Below are 22,792 nucleotides of genomic sequence, written 5' to 3' on the forward strand. Positions count from 1 at the left end.
TTCATGGAAGGTTCAATAAAGGAACTATTTAAAAGGAAAGAGTAGAGTGTGAGCAACCCTGATGAAAGCCAAGATGGTTTTCACCAGTTGGCATAAATGTGATGGGGGAGTGGTTACTACAGCCTGCAAGGAGACAGCCACTTTGAGAAGAATGGAGAATTCCAGTTGAAGGTCACAGTCAATCTGTGGCAGCCCCACCAGGAGTAAGCCCAGAAAATGAATATCCCGACTTCCCTCCTTTCCTGCCATCTCATTTCCTATCAGGGCTCCTCCTTGCTGGCCCTGAAGGGAAGTCAGAGGACTGCGGAATCTGTTTCTGTCGTCCCCTGCAAGTCAGCCTCCTATGGTGGAGGGTTCATTTGGATGAGTAAACTCAACAGAGAGCTGGCAAACATTTATCCTCTTTATTCCGTAGTGAAAATTTGTCTCCAGAAAAATGTTTTAGAGCCTCAAACATATCTATAATCTCAATGTGAGTTGATACTTACTTTATAGATAATCAGAATTGACCTGTAAGGGGGTGTAGTCAGGTGCAGTGTTAGGAGGGAAAAATCACAGGAGTTATTGAGTACCTGACAGATACAAGGAGAGGTAAGAGCCACTGCATTTGTAGGCGCACCTTGGATAAAAGCCTACTGCCCACAAAATAAAGCAGTGGGAAGAGTAACTGCGAAGAGCAAGCATCATTGTGATTATCTTAACTTCTTTTCTATGTAGGCCTGGTGGGCCAGTTCCTGATATTTATGGGATGTTGTAAAATTATCTCAGAAGAGAACTTAAAGAACATCTAAATCAGCTGTATTCAAACTGGTTTTGGCCACAGAATTCTTTCATGAAGTGAAGTTTCATGCAGAAGGCTAACATACAAAACACATAAGGTACAGCTGCCTTGGTTGGGAGTGGTGAGCCCTCCACCCTCCCTTCTCCTTCATTTCTGTACCCCGGGGACTTAGATGATTTGCCTGAGCTCATACAGCTTGCTGGTGATGAAGTCATCCCCAGGACTTACAGTCTCCTGACTATTGACTCCATCTTCTTGTATCTATAGATAGAGCCTTCTCCAGTAGTTATCAGTTCATCACGGAAGCTTCCTCTCATTTTTCTTCCACTCAACACTGTTGGTTCACCACCTTGTTAACAATAATAAGCTGACTATATGTAACATCCACCCATCTCAAAGCCTTATACATGTGTGGTCTCTTCTCCAGCAACACGTCAGAATTCTGTGGGAAGCTTTTATAAACATACCAGTGCTCAGGCCCTATTTCTAGAGATTCTGATTTGTTAAGCTGTGGTGTTGGGGTTCAAGCATCAGTAGGTTTTAAAAGCTGAAAGGGTTCTAGGGAGCAGCAAGGGCTGAGAACCCCTGTTTTGGTAGAGTTCTAGCAAGCATTAGTATTCCCAGAAAGAAGAAAAGCTTGCTTACTTCCAGCCCCAGGCAGCAGCTTGTGCTCTCAGCAAGTCCATCTCATCCCTGTGGTCACTGACCGTGAATTTAGGGGTAAACGAAAAGTAAGCTGCTTGTATTGAAGAAGGATTGGCGTCTGATTTTATGACATGGAAATTGGGACTAAATTGATCCCAATTATGTTGTTTTTAAGACATTTCATGTATCAGAAATAATCTGAGTAATAAAACTCTAGTGAGAGGCCAATATCTGTGCTTACAATATTTGATTGGAGATAAAGAGTCCTATTTCTCCAGATTCATCCATTGATATCTCATCGTACACTTTAAGTGGTTAGTGTGTATGTGTGTGTATTGCTTGTACAAAAATAAATATAGTTCTTAAAATTGAAGTTTTTTGGGGGAAAATATACATTTTAACTAGGGGTGGTCATATTTTTAATATTTCTAAAATGACTCAGTAGAATTATCTTAAGTTACAGAGTAAATTTTTAGTAGGATTTCTGGGCATCATTTAAAGAGAGTAGTATTTCTAAAAATATAATTTTTCCCCTTATAAATAACTATTGTGAAGGTTTAAATATGAAACTATTAGATGAAGACATTTCTATAATTTGTTACTTAATGTTTTAAATGAATGAGCAGTAAGTTCTATTTTTTTGGTTACATTTTCTTTTTACCAGCATTAATTATGAAATCTGTGCATGCTTAATTTTATGTTAACCATCCCATTGTGTTTGAGAAGTGCTGTACTGTCTATTAGCTTCTTCAGGTATGGTCCACTCTGATTCTTTATTTCAGGCCTTTAAACAGCCATTGTCCTTAAAGTAGTAGATGTTTTGCAGTGTAGTCAAGGAAAGTTTGCATTTTCTTCTGGATATCAAACCTGATAGAACCAAAGTTGAACTTTTCTGTTACTTTTTAAGGATTTTTTTTCTTGCTCAAAGTCCAATACAAGTTATAGCTCCAGAGAACTAATTATAAATTAATTAGGAAAGTATTTTTTCTCTATTTATGTTGTAAAAGTATAACATGTTTATTTGTCTTAGAATGCCATGTGTTAATGTCTGTCATGAGGAAATGAAATAGTTTTTATTTTTGGCTTCTTGGTAAAAGATAATTCCTCTCAATACAGGCAGAAACTAATTAAGAATATATAAATGGCTCTTCACTGTAAGAAAAACAGATTTGTGATAATATGTTCAGTTCTATGGCAGACAAAATTCCAAAGGGCAGGGACTTCCTTACCATATAGGGGAATAAGCACTTTGTCCTTGTGGTTATATCAGATTACCAAATGCTGGTAGAAAGATTAACATAAAAGGCTAGTGATGACAATTTGAGTATGAGATTGCTACTGTGGCCCAGAGGGCAGCCCCATCAACACCCTGTCAATTCGCATTGTTGTTTGGACTTTGCTTCTCTTCACTGAAGTTGGGCTGGGGGCTTTTAGGTTTTCAAGTCTTCTTTCAGTCTTCTTGTTTCCTCTCTCCTGTTTCTTGAGTTGTTTGAGCTGCTTATGGGTGTTTTTTAGGGAAATGATGTATAAACTTTAAGAGGTGTTTCCAGAGCAGGTTAGCTGTTTAGAGGAAATATCTAAAAATGCACACTTTTACTTTAATTCTTGTTTAACATGTATTGATATTTTATCTCTAGGTAGGACTTTGGAGATACGTTTAGCGAAGGGGGAGCACAATTGGAGCAGGTACAAATGAAAAATCTTGATATTATTTTGTTTTTAAACAAGAGAATTCCCTTTCATGAATCAGATTTGGGTTATGAATCAGAATCTGTATCAGATTTGGGTTATGAAGTATCAATTCTGTACATTCTATATAAAGAGAATAACATGAGAATGATGATGCTTACCTTGCAATGCTTCAGGGAGGATTGGAAATAATTCAGTAATGCCTGCATAGAGCAGAAACACTGACAGCTGTCACCGTTGTTGTTGTTATAACTTTTGTTTTCTCCTCTAGACTGTCCATCCCTCCACTCCCAACCTTAGATTACTTGTAACCTGTGCACTCTGCCTTTGCCTCATCTCCTTGATGTGGTCAGACCATATTTCTTCCTGAAACCCCCTCTAATATCTAGCTCTTCTTGGAGCCTTAGTAGTCTTGAATCTGAAAACTGTCCTGTCATTATTAGTGGCTCAGGGCATTAGATTTTAATTAGAACAATAGCCTCTGCAAAAATGTACAGTGATTGGGCCCAGTTTGCCCACAACAAACAAAAACCCCCAACTCCAGTAAATATAAATTTATTGTTCCTTATCTAATCTATTCCTTTGTTGGATGCCTTCATCAGTAACACCAAAATGAGATTTAACCCTAATCACTTCCTTAGAGGCCCCATCCTGCAAGGGAAAATTGAGGAACAAACAAACAAACAAACAACTTCCAGTAAATATAATTTATTGTTCCTTATCTAATCTATTCCTTTGTTGGAATAAGGCATTTATCATCATCATCATTATGTTTGTATGTTTGGAATGCTGTCACAAAATAGTATAAACTGGGTGGCTTAAGCAACGTTAATTTATTTTCTCATGGTTCCAAAGGTGGCTTAAGCAACATTAATTTATTTCCCCATGGCACCTAAAGCAGAGTGCCAGCTGATTTGGTTTCTCCTGTCCTGGCTTGCAGATGACCACTTTCTTACTATGTCCTCACATTGCCTATCCTCAGTGTGTGCATGTGGAAGGAGAGAGAGCAGAAGCTCTCTGGTGTTTCTTCTTATAAGGCCGCCAATCTTATTAGAGCCAGGGTCCCGCCCTTATGAGCTTATTTAACCCTAATCACTTCCTTAGAGGCCCCATCTTTAAATACAGTTATACTTGGGGTTAGGGCTTCAAAATGTGGATTTTGGGGAGACATACACATCCAGTCCAAAATGATCATATTTATCATCATTATCATTTATTTGATGACTTTTATCATTCAAAAGAATGAAAAAGGATAAAATAGTTTGCATTTTAGGTTGTATTGAAAATCTGCTAGATGCTAGCTGCTGTAGCAAACTTGTACGTACATTATTTTGTTTAATTCTTACATCATTTTATTCTCACAACCCTATTACATAGGTAGTATTTTCCCCATTTGGTAGATAGAAAAGCAAGACTCAGGTAAATTAAGTAATTTGGTTATTATACATTGTGCAAGTATGTATAAGGGCTTAGATGAGAATATATCTTCTGTCATTCAGCCTGTACTCTAAACCACCACATCACAGAATTATTATGAAGACACTTATAAGAGGGGGGATGATTTTGGTTCATCTGGGGTAGAGACCTTATATATTTATAGCTGTTTGACTTTATTCTCCAATCTAAGTTCATAGTTGACTCCCAGTTGGCTTAAATCCCCTCTCCAGTCCAGCCTCTAAGGGGAATCACCTGTATAGCATTTTACCAAGACGCCCAGGGTAGTGAAAAGATCCAGGATAGCTGGGAATCTCTGCCAAGATATTAATTGAACCTCTCCAAGGCAGCCACAAAACCACCTCCACTCTTTTCTTCCTCTCAATTTTATATCATATTCAAGATCTCAGTGGTATATTTTATTGGATGTAGAAACTCACTTTTTGATTCCCTCCACCAAAACAAATTGAGAAACTCAGATGTAGGCCACACACTAAAAAAATACTAGGGAAAGCTCTGATCGCTATGAAGAGAGAAATAAGGGAAGAAGGAGGAGATTCAGTTGGTACAAGGTTAACATAATTATATTGATAATGGTCAACTTCATGTTCCTGAATTGTCAAATAGCTTATTTATTAGATTTAAAAAACAACATGTTTTTAACTTTTTTCTTTGCTTAATAATTTGATGTACTGTTTTTGGGTGGATGAAAAGAAGAAAGGAATGAGAACACAAAGTATTGCTATTAAAAATAATCCTGGCCAGAAGTCCACAAAGGTTTAGACACAGAAGAATTTGCCATTATGACTTTATTTCCACAGGGCCCCTAGTCTCCACTTGGTTTCTCATTTTTGATTTATGCTACCTTACTATTTTTGTGTATTCACCACTTGAGATTTTTTGCTTTCTTTCTTTTCTATTTCACATCCTCCCATAGTCTCTACAGAAGGTTCTGCTGCCTGGGTAGAATTTAGTATACCCTGCCACAATGGTTTGCATAGCAAGAGAGCTGTATTAGCACAGCTTTTCTAGTGAGTGCTGACCATCACCTTCCTTGAAAATATGCTTAGCTGTGAATAAACGTACAGGCACACCTTGTGTTATTGTGCTTCACTTTGTTGCACTTCACAGATTGTGCTTTTTAAAAATTGCAAGTTTGTGGCAACCTTACATCCAGTAAGTTTATCAGAACTATTTTCCCAACAGCATGTGCTCACTGGGTATCTCTGTCACATTTTGTTAATTCTCATGGTATTTCATACTTTATTATTATTACTATATCTGTTATGGTGATCTGTAATCTTTGATGTTACTATTGCAGTTGTTTTGGGTGCCATGAACTACACCCATATAAGACAGGGGACTTAATTGACAAACGTGTGTATTCTCACTACGCCACTAACCCCCTGTTTCCCTGTCTTCTTCCTCTGTTCAGGCCTCCCTCTTCTTTGACACACAAGGATATTGAAACTGGGCCAATTACTAACCCTACAATGGCCTCTTAAGTGTTCAAGTAGAAGAAAAAGTCACACATCTGTCACTTTAAATCAAAAAGTAGAAATGATTAGGCTTAGTGAGGAAAGCATCTCTAACACTAAGATAGGTTGAAAGCTGGGCCTCTTGTACCAAATCATCAAGTTTTTAATATAAAGGAAAAGTTCTTGAAGTAAATTAAAATTGCTACTCCGGTGTACACACAAATGATAAGAAAGCAAAACAGCTTTATTGCTGATATGTAGAAAGTTTTAGGGGTCTGGATGGAAGATCAGACCAGCCATAACATCCCCTTAAGCCAAAGCCTAATCCAGAACAAGGCCCTAACTCTCTTCTTGAGAGATTCTATCAAGGCCCTAACTCTCTTCTTGAGAGAGATTCTATCAAGTCTTAGAGGTAAGGAAGCTGCAGGAGAAAAGTTTGAAGCTAGCAGAGGTTGCTTCATGAGAAGGAGACTAACGTAAAACTGCATGGTGGAGCAGCACATGCTTGTATAGAAGCTGCAGAAAGTTATCTAGAAGATATAGCTAAGATAATTTATGAAGGTGGCTGCACTGAACAGCAGATTTTCATTGTAAACAAAACAGCCTTCTATTGGAAAAGGATGCCATCTAGGACTTTCATAGCTAGAGAAGAGAAGTCAATACCTGGTTTCAAAGTTTCAAAGGACAAGGTGATTCTTTTGTTAGGGGCTAATAGAGCTGGTAACTTGAAGTTGAAACCAGTGCTCATTTACCATTCTAGAAATCCTAGGACCCTTAAATATTATGCTAAGTTGACTCTGCCTATGCTCTATCAGTGGAACAACAATGTGCCTGGCTGACAGCACATCTGTTTACAGCATCATTTACTGAGTATTTTAATCCCATTGTTGAGACCAGCTGCTCAGAAAAAAAAGATACCTTTTAAAATACTGCTGCTCATTGATAATGTACCTGATCACCCAAGAGCTCTGACGGAGATGTATTAGGAGATGAATGTTGTTTACCTTGCTGCCAACACAACACTCTTGCCCATGGATCAATGTTTAATTTTGACTTTCAAGTGTTGCTATTTAAGAACTATATTTTATAAGGCTATAGATGCTATAGATAGTTCCCTCTCTGGTGGATCTGGGTTGCATAAATAGAAAGTCTTCTGGAAAGTACTTATTCTAGATGTCATTAAGAACATTTATGATTCATGAGGGAGGGTCAAAATATCAACATTAACAGGAGTTTGGAAAAAGTTTATTCTAGCCCTTATGGATGACTTTGAGTGGTTCAAGACTTCAGTGGAAGAAGTAACTGCAGATGTGGTGTGAACAGCAAGAAAATTTGAATTAGAAGTGGAGCCTGAAGATGTGACTGAATTGCTGCAGTCATATAATATAATAAAACTTGAATAGATAAGGAGTTAATTCTTATGGTGACCAAGAAAGTGGTTTCTTGAGGTGGAATAACTCCTGGTGAAGATGCCATGAATATTGTTGGAATGACAATAAAGGATTTAGAATATTCCGTAAACTTAGTTGATAAAGCAGTTGCAGTGTTTGAGAAGATTGACTCCAGTTTTGAAGGACATCTTACTATGGGCAAAATGCTAAATAGCATCCCATGCTATAGAGAAAACTTTCTTTAAAGGAGAGTTGATTGATGCCGTTTTAGTTAAGAAATTGCAGAGAGAGGGCAAGATGGCCAACCAAATGCACCCAGGAAGAACAGCTACCACTGATGGACCAAGACACTGGCACACACTCCTCACAGATCTTCAGAGGGAAGGCACCTAGAGTAGGTGGAGGGAAGACACAGAAGCTGGGCTGAAGTGCAAGGAAGCTTGGAATTCTGGACAGGATTACCATGCACTGGGACTCATTCCTGGCCCTTAAAGACTCCAGGAGAACGGGGTGATTTGAATTGGCAAGGATTAAGCCACTTTCACCATGGGCCTCTGGCTGCTTAGAGAAGTGGTAGGGGCATCATGCCAGCTGAGGTGGAGCCCAGAGCTCTTGGTGTGGGACTGTCTGTAGCAGAGCACTGCCAGGGAAGCCCATCTCCCTAAGCTCGACTTGCTTCCATGGGACACCTTAGCCCTAGGGGAACTGTTGGACCTGAACTCTGCAGGGTGGTCTTGCCCACCAGATGGCACCAGTCTGATCTGAGCAGTACTTGTCTGCTGGCCTCTCCTGGACCCCAGCCTGGCCACACCTAGTTGCAGGGCAGCCTCAGGTCCCCTGGGGGCCAACATCATAGCTTCTGCACTGGTGGACCCTGCATGACCAGTGGAGAGCTCCAGCAGAGCAGCCCCCACAACCACACACCAGCCCACCCATGCCCTCCCTGCACAGCCATTTCCCCAGGGCCCAAAGCAACACCCCACATTGCTTTGCCAGCACGTGTGTGTGGGAGCAGGTTTTGCCACCTTTGTTCTGTCAGTGTGCCTGTGTGCATGCACCCTCCTCTGCCACTGCTGTGGTGGGTGTGCACTTGTTCTTTCTTCCCCTGCCAGACCACCATTGCAGTCAGAGTCTTGGTGGACCCATGGAAAATCAGCCCCACTCCCTCTAGCACCACACCCTTGCACCGACACTGCCACAGAAGTGAAACTAGGCACAGAGAACAGCAAACCTCCCCTGCCCTGAGCAACCACCCCTTCATGCAGTTCACAGAGAATGCATACAGACCTGCACCCACCAGCACCCTGCCCCCATGCATCCCCAAGACAGCACAATCATGTGTTAGAATCACCAGCAAGGGTCCCCCAACCTCTGGAGCCCTGCTATCTCTACCACTGTGGTGAACACCTGCACAGAGGCAGGCACCCAGGAACCCACTGGTACCCTGTCACAGCTGATGAGCATGTACCCTGCTGCACTGTCACTGCTGCTGGCATATGCAAATGAGGAAGAATGCTGCTGCCACTGCACTATGAACACACAGTCCTGAGGTTGGGAGCTGAGTGTTGGCCCCCTAAAACCTTCCAGAAACAAACCAGTAGGCTAAATCCACCTTTTACCACAAACTCTCAAGGTCATCAAATAAGATAAAAGGAAAATAAAAACATCCAACAGTCAGCAACTTCAAAGACTGAAGAAACACCAGCTCATAAAAATGAGAAAGAACCAGCACAAGAACTCTGACAACTCAAAAGCCAGAGTACCTTCTTTCCTATAAACAACTGCAAGTGTTCTGAACTGGGCTGAGATAGCTGAAATGACAGAAATAAAATTCAAAACATGGATAGGAACAATTTTCATCGGCCTTCAGGGCACACGGAAACCCAATCCAAGGAAACTAAGAATCACAATAAAACAATGCAGGAGCTGACAGACACAATGGCCTGTGTAGAAAAGAACATAACCAGCCTGATAGAGCTGAAAAACATACTACAAGAATTTCATAGTGCAATCACAAGTATTAATAGCAGAGCAGAACAAGCAGAGGAAAGAATCTCAGAGCTTGAAGACTGGCTTTCTGAAATAAAACAGTCAGACAAGAATAGAGAAAAAAGAATGGAAACAAATGAACAAAAGCTCTGAAAAATATTGAGTTCTGTAAAGAAACCAAATCTGTGACCCATTGATGTCCCTGAAAGAGATGGGGAGAGTATAAGTGAACTTGTAAAACATGTTTCAGGATATCATCCAAGGAAACACTTCCAACCTAGCTAGAGAAGCCAACATTCAAATTCAGGAAATGCAGAGAACCCTAGTAAGATACTTCACAAGAAGATCATCCCCAAGACACATAATCATCAGATTCTCCAAGGTCAAAATGAAAGAACAAACGTTAAAGGCAGCTAGAGAGAAAGGTCAGGTCACTTACATAGGGAAGCCTATCAGACTAAGAGCAGACCTCTCAGCAGAAACCCTACAAGCCAAAAGAGATTGGGGGCCAATATTCAATGTTCCAAAAAAACTTCTAACCCAGAATTCATATATTTTCGAACTAATCTTCATAAGCAAAGGAGAAATGAGATCCTTTCCAGTCAAATGCTGATGGAATTCATAACCACCCGACCTGCCTTACAAGAACTTCTCAAGGAGGCTCTAAATATGGAAAAACTGTTAATAGCCGCTACAAAAACACATGGAAGTACACAGACCAGTGAAGCTGTAAAGGAACCACACAAGTCTGAGTGATAACCAGCTAACATCATGACAGGATCAAACCCACATATGTAAATACTAATCTTGAATGTAAATGGGCTAAATGCATATGCAGATGATTAAAACTGGATCCTTTCCTTATACCATATAGAAAAGTTAAGGTGGATTAAATGTAAAATCAAAAACTATGAAAACCCTGGAAGACAACCTAGGCAGTACCATTCAGGACAGTGGCATGGGCAAAGATATCATGCCAAAAGCAATTGCAACAAAATAAAAAATTGAGAAATGGGATCTAATAAAATGAAAGAGCTTCTGCACAGCACGAGAAACTATCAACAGAGTAAACAGACAAGCTACATAATGGGAGAAAATTTCTGTAAACTATGCATTTGACAAAGGTCTAATGTCCAGCATCTATAAGGAACTTAAACAAATTTGCAAGAAAAAAAAACAACCCCATTAAAAAGTGTCAAAGAACATGAACAAACACTTTTCCAAACAAGACATACAGGCAGCCCACAATCGTGAAAAAAGCTGAACATCACTGATCATTAGAAAAATGCAAATCAAAACCACAGTGAGATACAATTCTCAATTAGAATGGCTATTATTAAAAGGTCAAAAAATAACAGATGCTGGCGAGGTTGTGGAGACAAAGGAATGCTTATACACTGTTGATGGGTGTATAAATTAGTTCAACCATTGTGGAAGACAGTGTGGCGATTCCTCAAAGACCTAAAACCAAATACCATTCCACCCAGCAATCCCATTACCAGGTATATACCTGAAGGAATATAAATAATTCTGTCATAAAGACATATGCATATGTATGTTCATTGCAGCACTATTCACAATAGCAAAGACATGGAATCAATGTAAATGTCCATCAGTGATAGACTGGATAGAGAAAATGTGGTACAAATACACCATGGAATACTGTGCAGCCATAAAAAAGAATGAAATCATGTCCTTTGCAAAGATGTGGATGGAGCTGGAGGCCATTATCTTTAGCAAACTAACACAGAAACAGAAAACCAAATACTGCATATTCTCACTTATAAGTTGGCGCTAAATGATGAGAACACATGGACACATAGTGGGGAACAAGTCACACTTGGACCTATTGGAGAATGGAGGGTATGAGGAAATAGAGGATCAGGAAAAATAACTAATGAATACTAGGCTTAATACCAGTGTGATGAAATAATCTGTACAACAAACCCCCGTGATACAGGTTTACCTGTGTAACAAACCACGTGTACTTCTGAACTTAAAAGTAAAAAATAAAAGGATTTATAATAAATATTTAACACAAAAAAGATTTTTAAAAATGGGTGAAATGCCCCAATCAAGAGGCACATAGTGGTAAATTGGAGTAGGAACCAAGACTCATTGGTATGGTGTCTTCAAGAGACCCATCTCACACGCAGTGAGACCCATAGGCCCAAAATAAAGGGCCAGAGAAAAATCTACCAAGCAGACAGAAAACAGAAAAATCGTGGCCGGGCGCGGTGGCTCAAGCCTGCAATCCCAGCACTTTGGGAGGCCGAGACGGGCGGATCATGAGGTCAGGAGATCGAGACCATCCTGGCTAACACGGTGAAACCCCGTCTCTACTAAAAAATACAAAAAACTAGCCGGGCGAGGTGGCGGGGGCCTGTAGTCCCAGCTACTCGGGAGGCTGAGGAAGAAGAATGGCGTGAACCCGGGAGGCGGAGCTTGCAGTGAGCTGAGATCCGGCCACTGCACTCCAGCCTGGGCGGCAGAGCGAGACTCCGTCTCAAAAAAAAAAAAAAAAGAAAACAGAAAAATCCAAATTTCAGACAAAACACACTTTAAACCAACAAAGGTTAAAAAAAGATATCACATAAGGGTAAAGGCTTCAATTCAACAAGAAGACCTAACTAATCTAAATATATGTGCGCCCAACAGACGAGCATCCAGATTCATAAAGCAAGTTTTTAGAGACCTATGAGGCTTAGATAACCACATAATAATAGTGAAAGACTTCAGCACCACACTGACAGTATTAGATCATCAAGGCAGAAAATTAACAAGGATATTCAGGACCTGAACACAGCACTGGACCAAATGTACCTGATGGACGTCTCCATCCAAAAGCAACAGATATACATTCTTCTCACTGCCACATGGTACATACTCTAAAATCAATGACATAATTGGACACAAAACATTCCTCAGCAAATGCTGTATAATGAGTACTAGGCTCATTATAATAACCACCCTCTCAGACCACACTGCAATCAAATTAGAAAACAAGACTAAGAAATCCACTTAAAACCATATATTTAAATGGAAATAGAATAACCTACTCCTGAATGACTTTTGGGTAAATAGTAAAATTAAGGCAGAAACCAAGTTCTTTGAAACTATTGAGAACAAAGATGCAACATACCACTCGAGTGTGCAGTGGGGAAGCCAACCTTGGAGAGCTGAGCATGTGAGGAAAAAAAAAAAAGAAGCAACATACCAGAATCTCTGGGACACAGCTAAGGCAGTGTTAAGCAGGCAATTTATAGCACTAAATGCTCACATCAAAAGTTAGAAGTACCTCAATTTAACAACCTGACATCACAACCAAAAGGACTAGAGAACCAATAGCACACAAACCCCAAAGTTAGCAAATGACAAGAAATACTGAAAGTCAGAGCTGAACTGAGATTGAGACATGAAAAAACATTCAAAAGATCAATGAATTTAGGAGTAGGTTTTTGAAAAAAAATTACTAAAATAGGTAGATTGGTAGTTAGACTTAATAAAGAAGAAAAACTAGAAGATCCAAATAAACAGAAATGACAAAGAGGATATTACTGCTGACCCTATAGAAATACAGATAACCATGAGAGAAGATTATGAACACTTCTATGCACGTAAACTAGAAAATCTCAAAGAAATGGATAAATTCCTGGAGAAACATTCCTGGAGACAAATAATCATCCTCCCAATGAGTTGATGGGTGAGCCAAGAAGAAATATGAATCGCAGAACAGAACAATAATGAACTCCAAAAAAAAATAATGAATCAGTAATAAGTAGCCTACCAACCAAACAGAACTAGAGCCAAATTCTACCATATGTACAAAGAAGAGCTAGTACCATTCCTACGGAAACTATTCCAAAATTTGAGGAGGGATTCCTCCCTAACTCATCCTATGAGGCCAGCATCATTCTGATAACAAAACCTGGCCGAGACATGAAAACAACAACAAAAAAACTTCAAGCCAATATCCTTGATGAATATCAATGCAAAAATCTTCAACAAAATACTGGTAAACCAAATCTAGCAGCACATCAAAAAGCTTATCCACCACAGTCAAGTAGGCTTTATCCCTGGTATACAAGTTGGTTCAACAAACCCAAGTCAATAAATGTGATTCATCACATAAGCAGAACAAAAGACAAAAACCATATGATTATCTCAATAGATACAGAAAAGGCTTTTGATAAAATTCAAAACCCCTTCATGTTAAAATATCTCAATAAACTAGGTATTGATGGAACACACCTCAAAATAATGGGAGCCATCTATAGCAAACCCACAGCCAATATCATACTAAATGGGCAAAAGCTGGAAGCATCTCTCTTGAAAACAGACACAAGACAAGGATGCCCTCTCTCACACCTCCTATTCAACATAGTATTGGAAGTCCTGTTCTGAGCAATAAGCAAAAAAAATAAATAAAGGGCATCCAAATAGGAAGAGAGGAACTCAAACTATTTCTGTTTGTAGACAACATGATCCTAAATCTAGAAAACCTCATATTCTTGGTCCAAAAGCTCTGTCAGCTGATAAACAACTTCAGAGTCTGAGGATAAAAAATCAAGGTACAAAAATCACTAGCATTACTTTAGAACAACATTAACTAAACTAGAATTACTTTCCACCAATGTGGCCAAGAGCCAAATCAAGAGCACAGTCCCATTCACAATTGCCACAAAAGAATAAAGTACCTAGGAATATAGCTAACCAGGGTGGTGAAAGCTCTCTGTAAGGAGGACTACAAAACACTTTTCAAATAAATCAGAGATAACATAAACAAATGGAAAAATATTCCATGCTAATGGATAGGAAGAATCAATACTGTTAAAATGGCCATACTGCTCAAAGCAATTTATAGATTCAATGCTATTCCTATCAAACTACTAATGACATTCTTCACAGAACTAGAAAAATACTATTTAAAAATTCATATGGAACCAAAAAAGAGCCCAAAACACAAGAAAATCCTGAGCGAAAAGAACAAAGCTGAGAGCATCGTGTTACCTGACTTCAAACCATACTCTAGGGCTATAATAACTAAAACAGCATGGTACTGGTACAAAAACAGACACATAAACCATTGGAACAGAATGGAGAGCCCAGAAATAAGGCCTTGCACCTACAACTATCTGACATTTGACGAAGCTGACAAGAATAAGCAATGGGGAAAGGACTCCATATTCAATAAATGGTGCTGGGATAACTGGCTAGCCATATGCAGAAGACTGAGACTGGACCTCTTCCTTATACCATATACAAAAATCACCTAAAGATGGACTAAAGGCTAAATGTAAAACCCAACACTATAAAAACCCTGTAAAACAACCTGAGCAATACCTTTCTGGACATAGGAGCAGGCAAAGATTTTATGACAAAGACACCAAAAGCAATTTCAACAAAAGCAAAAATTGACAAATGGAATCTAATTAAGCTAAAGAGTGTCTATGCAGCAAAAGAAACTGTCAACAGAATAAACAGACAACCTACAGAATGAGAAAACTTTTGCAAATTATGCTTCTGAGAAAGGTGTAATATCCATCGTCTATAAGGAACTTAAACCAATTTACAAGAAAAAAACAACCCCATTAAAAAGTGGGCATAGGACAAAAAGGAATGAGTTCCTGTCCTTTGCAGGGACATGGATGGAGCTGGAAGCCATTATCCTCAGCAAACTAACGCAGGAACAGAAAACCAAACACCATGTGATCTTATAAGGAGGAGCTGAACAAAGACAACACATGGAAACGGAGGGGAACAACACACACTGGGGCCTGTCAAGGTGAGGGCAGGAGGAGGGAGCCATCAGGATAAATAGCTAATGCATGCTGAGCTTAATACTTAGAACATGGGTTGATAGGTGCTGCAAACCACTACGGTACACATTTATGTAACCTGTGCATCCTGCACATGTGCCCTGTAACTTAAAAAAAAAAGTGAGTGAAGGATGTGAACAGACACTTTTCAAAAGGAGACATATATGCAGCCAACAGGCGTATGAAAAAAAAAGCGGAACATCACTGATCATTAGAGAAATACAAATCAAAACAATGAGATACTGTCTCACACCAGTCAGAATGACTTTTATTAAAAATTCAAGCAATAACAGATGCTGGCAAGGTTGTGGAGAGAAAGGAATGCTTATTCACTGTTGGTAGAAATGTAAATTTGTTCAACCATTGTAGAAGACAGATACCTCAAAAACCTAAACACAGAAATACCATTCGACCCAGCAATCCCATTACTAGGATATAAATCATTCTGTCATAAAGGAATAGAAATCATGCTGTTATAAAAGAATAAAAATCATTCTGTCATAAAGACACATGCCCATGTATGTTCATTGTGGCACTATTCACAATAGCAAAGACCTGGAATTAACCAAAATGTACATCAGTGATAGACTGGATAAAGAAAATGTGATACAGATACATCCTGGAATACTATGTAGCCATAAAAAAGAACATGTAGGAACACGGATGGAGCTGGAGGCCATTTATCCTTAGGAAACTGACACAGGAACAGAAAACCAAATACCAGGTGTTTTCACTTACAAGTGGGAGCTAAATGATGAGAACACATGGACACATCAAAGGGAATAACAGACACTAGGGCTTACGAGAGGGCTTGGGAGGAGGGAGAAGATCAGGAAAAATAACTAATGGGTACTAGGCTTAATACTTTGGTGACTAAATAATATGTACAACAAACCCCCATGACACAAGTTTACTAATATAACAAACCTGCACATATACTCCTGAGCTTAAAATAAATGTAAAAAAAAACTTAGTGAGAGAAAGGAAATTGCCAGAGTCACCCCAGCCTTCAGCTGACACCACTGTATGATCAGTCAGTAGCCATCAAGACCAAGGGAAGACCCTCCACCAATAAAAAGGTTACAACTTGCTGGAGGCTCAGCTGATCATTAGCATTTTTAAGCAATATTTAAAAAATAAGATATGTACTTTTATTTAGACATAATGCTAGTGCACAGTTTATAGACTACAGTGTAATATAACTTCTATATGCACTGGAAAACAAATTTGACTTGCTTTATTGTGATATTCACTTTATTGTGGTGGTCTGGAACAGACCCACAATATCTCCAAGGTATGCCTGTAGGAGCTTCTCTAGACCTTTGATGTTTGGCTGGATATTTTAAAAATAAACGCACACCCCATTCCTGAATCCAGAAGTTTTTCAGTCATAGTGTCAATATCTATAGGTCATGAGCATGCCCATTCAGCATTTATTGGGCTTAACGTATGTGCACGTTCTTTGGTGGGCCTTGGGATAAAAAGTGTACGAAGACATGGTCCATGCCCACAAAGAGCTCAAAAGCTAGTGGGAGAGGTATGTGTACAATGAGAACAGGGACTGCATCAAGGTGGTGGAAGTGGAGAGACACAGGCAAAGAAGGGGGCACTACCTAACCATTGTCTTAAAGGATTAATTCTGGTTTGCCAGGTAGACCAAGTGGCATGTTCAAGGAGTGTTACAGAGTTAGGGAACAACACTTGCAAAGGGCTCAAGACTTAGCATCTAAGGGAATGCCACTTGTGGGTGATGGAAATGTCTGGAAGCCCTTGACTTTTGGATTACTTGGGAAATTCCTCTGAAATGTGTGCATTATGCCTGACTTTGGTCTTAGTTGGGTCACAGGCAACCATATATGCCTGATAATTTTTTTTTTTTTTTTTTTTTTGAGACGGAGTCTCGCTCTGTCACCCAGGCTGGAGTGCAGTGGCCGGATCTCAGCTCACTGCAAGCTCCGCCTCCCGGGTTTATGCCATTCTCCTGCCTCAGCCTCCCGAGTAGCTGGGACTGCAGGCGCCCGCCACCTCGCCCGGCTAGTGTTTTGTATTTTTTAGTAGAGATGGGGTTTCACGGGGTTAGCCAGGATGGTCTCGATCTCCTGACCTCGTGATCCGCCCGTCTCGGCCTCCCAAAGTGCTGGGATTACAGGCTTGAGCCACCGCGCCCGGCCTTATGCCTGATAATTTATATGCCTGATAATTATATGCCTGACCATTATATGCCTGATAATATAAATGTTTTGTATTTTATGTGTTTTGACAGTATTCTGAAGCTTATCGACAAACTGGAAAATGGAGTCATTTATAGTTTTGTTGTGAATCAACATGGTGAATCATTTTTATTTGTTTTTTATTTTTTATTTTTGTTTTTTTTTTGTTTGTTTTTTGTTTTTTTTTTTTTTTTTTTTGAGCTCAGAATGCTTCCTTTCGGAATTATGAAGCAGAATGACCATTTAGAGGAATATTTCAGGGGCAGAAGAAGTGGCAGGAACAAAGTGGGAATGGCATGCTGGAGGTAGTGAGGAAATGATTCCGGCCCCAAAGAGAAGGCCTGTTGGTCCGTAGAAAATAAGGGTGGTAATGTTGGAAGTTAGTCTGGGGGCATAGATAGAATGCAGACTCTGAGGGAAGACATGCTGAATTCAGATTCTAACATTAACTAGCACTGTGATTGTGAACTAATCATTTAACCTTTCTGAGGTTTAGTTTTCTCAACTATATAGTATAAAATGGAAAAAAAGTTCTTCAACAACATTTCAATTTGGAGTTAGGATTTAATAAAAGAATACAGCTCTTGATAATATATTCTAAATACATCTTACCTTTGGTTCAGACTTTGGAGGATATAGAATATGAATTTACTGTGTAAGTCAACCATTACAAATATTTTATTTTTTAAAGATATGCACATGTCACAGTCCACTTGTGCTGCTATAACAAAATACCACAGACTAGGTAATTTATAAAGAAGAGAAACTTATTTTTCACAATTCTGGAGGCAGGGAGATCAAGGCACCGGCAGGTTTGGTGTTTGCCAAGGGCCAGGTCTCCACTTCCAAGATGGTGCCTTTTTGCTGCCGCCTGCTGAGAGGATGGACACTGTATAGGCACATGGCCAGAAGGTGGAAGGGCAAGAGAGTGCTCCTTTCAACCTCCAGCCCTTTTATAAGGATACAAATCTCATCCATGAGCGTGGAATCCTCATGACTTAATCACCTTTCAGAGGCCACACCTCTTAATACTGTTACCTCGGGGATTGTCTGAATATACATTTTGGAGGGGTACCATTTTTCAAACTAAAGCAGCACTGTACTAAATCTTTATGGGTGGTGACTATACAGTCATGAAAAAGTCCTTTTGAAATGTCTTTTTTTGATGAAAAAGTGCTTGCCTGGGCCTTAGGAAGCACCATATAAATACTGGTAAGTCACTGAGCTCCTCCTGTGACTCATAATGGTCCCAAATTCTCTACATTTCTACCCATGAAAATGTTGTTCATCTGCTTTCAGAATACTTTTGTTTCTTTCCAGAAGTGTTGATGGGTTTGCATGGATCTATCCGTAGTCTTTCACCACCCTTGTTCCTTTAATGTCAACAGCATACATTTTTTAGGTGACTGACTAGGATTTGGGTGGCAGTCCATGGCTATGAAATCCAGAGAAGGTAGAATGGCTTATACATAAAGAAAGAAATGGCTCTAGTAGAAAATAAACATTTGAATTAACTAATGTGATAAGGTACATATTCTAAAGTCTAGTTCAATTTTTAGATTCATGGAAAATTCGTGAAGCAGGAAGGAATTCATCGTCGGTCTCTAAAGCTGGTTTTAAGTTAGGCATGTATACTCTTTCCTTCTTAAGCTTAGTTTCCTTAGAAGGTTCAATATAGTTCAAGCAGTTTTCACAGTAGGGCTGTATTTTGCCATCTAACAAAGGTTCAGCGCAGCCTTCCTTCAGGTCACTTCAGCCACATAAGGCTTATGAACTTTTCTAGTGCAACAGGGTATGATTTAGTGTTCAAGGAACATCATTCTTCAAATAAATTGATGTCACAGATTCTTTGAATAGATGTTCCCAATGGTGGCCTTAGACTAGGATTAACTCAGAGTCTCTCTAAGTATAAGTCTGCATTTTTAAAGTATCTGTCGTGTTTTAGAGTTCCCTATCAGTGAAAGTCATCACTGCTCATGTAGGAGCATAGAGCAGAAAACTGTTTTTTTTTCTTGGTTCTTCCATTTTCTTAGGCCCTCAAGCCTCAAGCAAATTTTCTCATCTGCTTCCCAAATATATCTTGACCCAAATATATATTGAATCTGTGTGCTTTTTTTTTCTAATCCACGGTTACACCATCTCTGCACAGACAACCTTGTTGGCTCCTAGATGGTTTCTGGTTTCTGTGCATCCATTCTGGCCCCTTCTGTCCGTTTACCCCTATACAGTAGCCAAAGTAATCTTGTCAAACACAAATCTTGTTGTTTGACTTCCTTACCGCCCTTTACTGGTTTCCCACCCATCTTAATAAGATAACCCAAATTCATAGTACTTTCTCATTTAACCAATACTGACTGATCTCTCTGTAAGTCTCTTTCATCACAGTGTATTCTGGGCATGCAGAGATAAGTAAGACTTTCCTCCTACTCTTAAGGAACCTATAGTCTAGCAAAACAATCAGTGTTTGCTCATTTGTCTATAAATGTTCATTGAAATCCTATCATTTACCAGCACAGTGCAGAATAAGGAGTTGGTGACTTGTTGTGCATGTAATGAAATGGGTGACTTGAATACACATGGCCTATTTGCTGTTCTAATGACAATTTTGACCTAGTTAGCCTAAATCCAAAGCGCGTGATTTTAATCATTATACTTATATCAGTTATTTTCTACAATAATACTGCATAGCAAACAACCAAAAAACCTCAAATAAGTTCAGCAGTGTTTACTGCTTACACATCTGGGGTGGGTCACTTAAGCAGCTCTATTAATTTTGGTTGGCATTGCTCACATGTTGGGGTTGGGTTGCTTTTGGCTGATCTAGATGGGCCTTGGCTGGGGGGATAACTAGGGAGACTTGGCTATGTTCTTTGTGCCTTATTCTTCAGTAGAGTAGTCTGGGTATGCTCTCATATTGATGACAAAGGATCAAGAGAGAGCAGGCAGGCCCAGTCTCACCAGTGCTTTTTAAGCTCTGTTTGCATCATATCTTGCTCACATTACAAGCTGACCAAGACAAATTATACAGCTAACTCCAGAGTCAGAATATGTACTACAAAGTCACATGGCCAGGATTTGGATCCAGGGAGAATTCAGCCATCATTGTAATCCATCATGATGCTGTATTTGTTCTTATTATAGCTTGTGTATAACTTGATCATAGGATTTACCAAATTATGTGGAAATACATACTGTCAACTCCCACATGGAAACCCATTATCGGTAAAGGCCCTGTCTTCAGCATGATGCCTGGCATATAATAGAAGACCAACAAATGTTAAATTAATGGAATTATTAGTAGGTTGATGACTTTGGGATGTTTACTCTAGATAATTAAACTTTCTCAGCCTCAGCTTAGTCATTTATAAATAGCGATAATAATATCTACCACTGCCATTTTTTGAGGATTAAATATGGGAAAAATGTAAAAGTATATACTGCTTACTCAAAAAAGATAGTTACTTCTCCCCTCCTCCCCCACCTTCCCTTTTCAGTGGGTTTTTATGAATTTTGAAAAATAGGAAATGTTTTCATTGTGGCCCATTTTAAGCAAGAGGTTATAGAATAGAGAGCTCTCAGTTCAAAATATCTTCCATATTTTCTACTGATTACTACTTTAGTATAATACTCATCTCCTAAAAATTGGGATCTCTTTGGATGCTTAAGCTTATTAACAATTTGCAGTTTGTCATGAATCCTTATAATGAAGGGGTAGATTTCCTCTTCCTCATTCCTATAGACAACATATGTGAAGAGGAAAAGGGAATTTGGAAGCATAGTGGAGTGGAATTTTGGGAAATGGGGCATTTTGTGGGAGGAGAAACCTGGTGTAGGTATGTGGTGTGTCTGTATATTGGGGGATGTGGGGAGTTGGATAGGCAGAGGGAAGACAGTGTGAGGTCTTCCAGCAGGCAAGACAGGGCTGGTGGGGCAGAGAATAAAAACTGAACTCTTTTTTGTCAGTTTTTCTATACTTTGTAGTTGCCCTGGGGATCATTTCTGATACCTGATGCAGATATTCAGTTGTATTTTATTAGTATTCCTAAATTTAAAAGAGTTATATTCTATATTTGGTGGTGTTTTTCCATAAAAAAGATTATATAAAAATTAAAATTACATATGCTATAAATGTGTATACACACACGTATACATATACAGGCTTGCTAATGTAAAGACACTTTAAAAATCTTTGATTTTATAAATTCCTTTTCTTAGCCATTCCTATAAGTTGCCTTTTTTTACTCTAAAAATATCTGTAATTATTTCAGTATTTCTCCTCAATAATACTATAGATGATTGTTTAAGCACAAATAAATAATATTTTTATAGTAATTGTTTTTTCCCTCACCGATACATTTTTGTATGATATAGATGGTGACGAAGTGTACAATGAATGGCATTAAGACATGGAGCTCTCCATAGGTTTTGAGTCCCTCCAGTGGCCATAATGTTGTCTTTACCAATTTATAACAGATTGTATTTATTCATTCATTTGAATATATATATTTATGTTGAGTGTGTATATATATATAATTGTACTCCTTTCTTCCTTGCAAACCACGCCCCACAGGTGTAGGGCAGAGACACATATGGCTTCTATCAATTTAGGGAGTAGCTTTGAGCACATCCTATTAAATTGTCTATTCCCAAAGGCAATACCAACACATTCAGTGAATGTTAGTTTTTCCCACAGTTATATTTTTGATTGGACCACAAAGTTTTTCATAATACTGTACTTGAAAAATTGGACATTCTAACTTTTTATACATAATCACCCCCTACCCCAACCCCATTTAGAAAACGCTTTTTAAAAAATGAGGCATTAAGTAGATTATATTTCAGCTCTGAAAAGACACAATGAGTGTTAGTTACACCATTTTTTTCAGTTACTGTGATTGAATTCTTATTCTTTATGTCTGTGTATTAATTGGGGTTGGTATAGCTAACTCCCCCCTGCCCATCACATGTCTGGAACATGCTAGATTTGCTGCCAGAATAGTTTTATATTAGTTATTTAGAAGTAAAGTCAGATTATGAAATTTAAATGAATTTAAAGTTAGAATAATTTGAAGAATCCTAAACTTTGAACTTTATTTTGTTAGTTACAATACTAAAAGTTTGAAGTGTAAAAGAAAATTTCTTCTTTTAGGAAAAAATGTATAAATGGGCCCCGCATTCTCTCCAGGGCATTTTTTTTGTCAGCATTTTTCAAGGTTTAACTTTAACTGCTAAGGGCTATTTTTATATATATTGATTATATATATATATGTGTGTGTGTGTGTGTGTGTGTGTGTATACCTGATTTGTTTTCCTGTTGTAACAATTCCTGGTTATATTAGATTTTTGCAAGAAATTT

At 38.9% G+C, this 22,792-nt stretch overlaps 1 long non-coding RNA gene and 1 other non-coding gene across 2 annotated transcripts in view; both read left to right on the top strand.

Annotated features, from left to right (window-relative positions):
- The window catches only part of LOC126937626 (uncharacterized), a 45,095-nt gene that overhangs the window by 18,384 nt on the left and 3,919 nt on the right, over nt 1-22,792 (top strand). The window lies entirely within an intron of this gene.
- LOC126938166 (small nucleolar RNA SNORD55/SNORD39) lies at nt 12,522-12,597 on the top strand. The gene has a single exon (XR_007719992.1). It is a non-coding gene; the product is annotated as a small nucleolar RNA SNORD55/SNORD39 (small nucleolar RNA).

This window comes from Macaca thibetana, chromosome 15 (genome assembly GCF_024542745.1).
Source record: "Macaca thibetana thibetana isolate TM-01 chromosome 15, ASM2454274v1, whole genome shotgun sequence".
NCBI classification, from domain to species: domain Eukaryota; kingdom Metazoa; phylum Chordata; class Mammalia; order Primates; family Cercopithecidae; genus Macaca; species Macaca thibetana.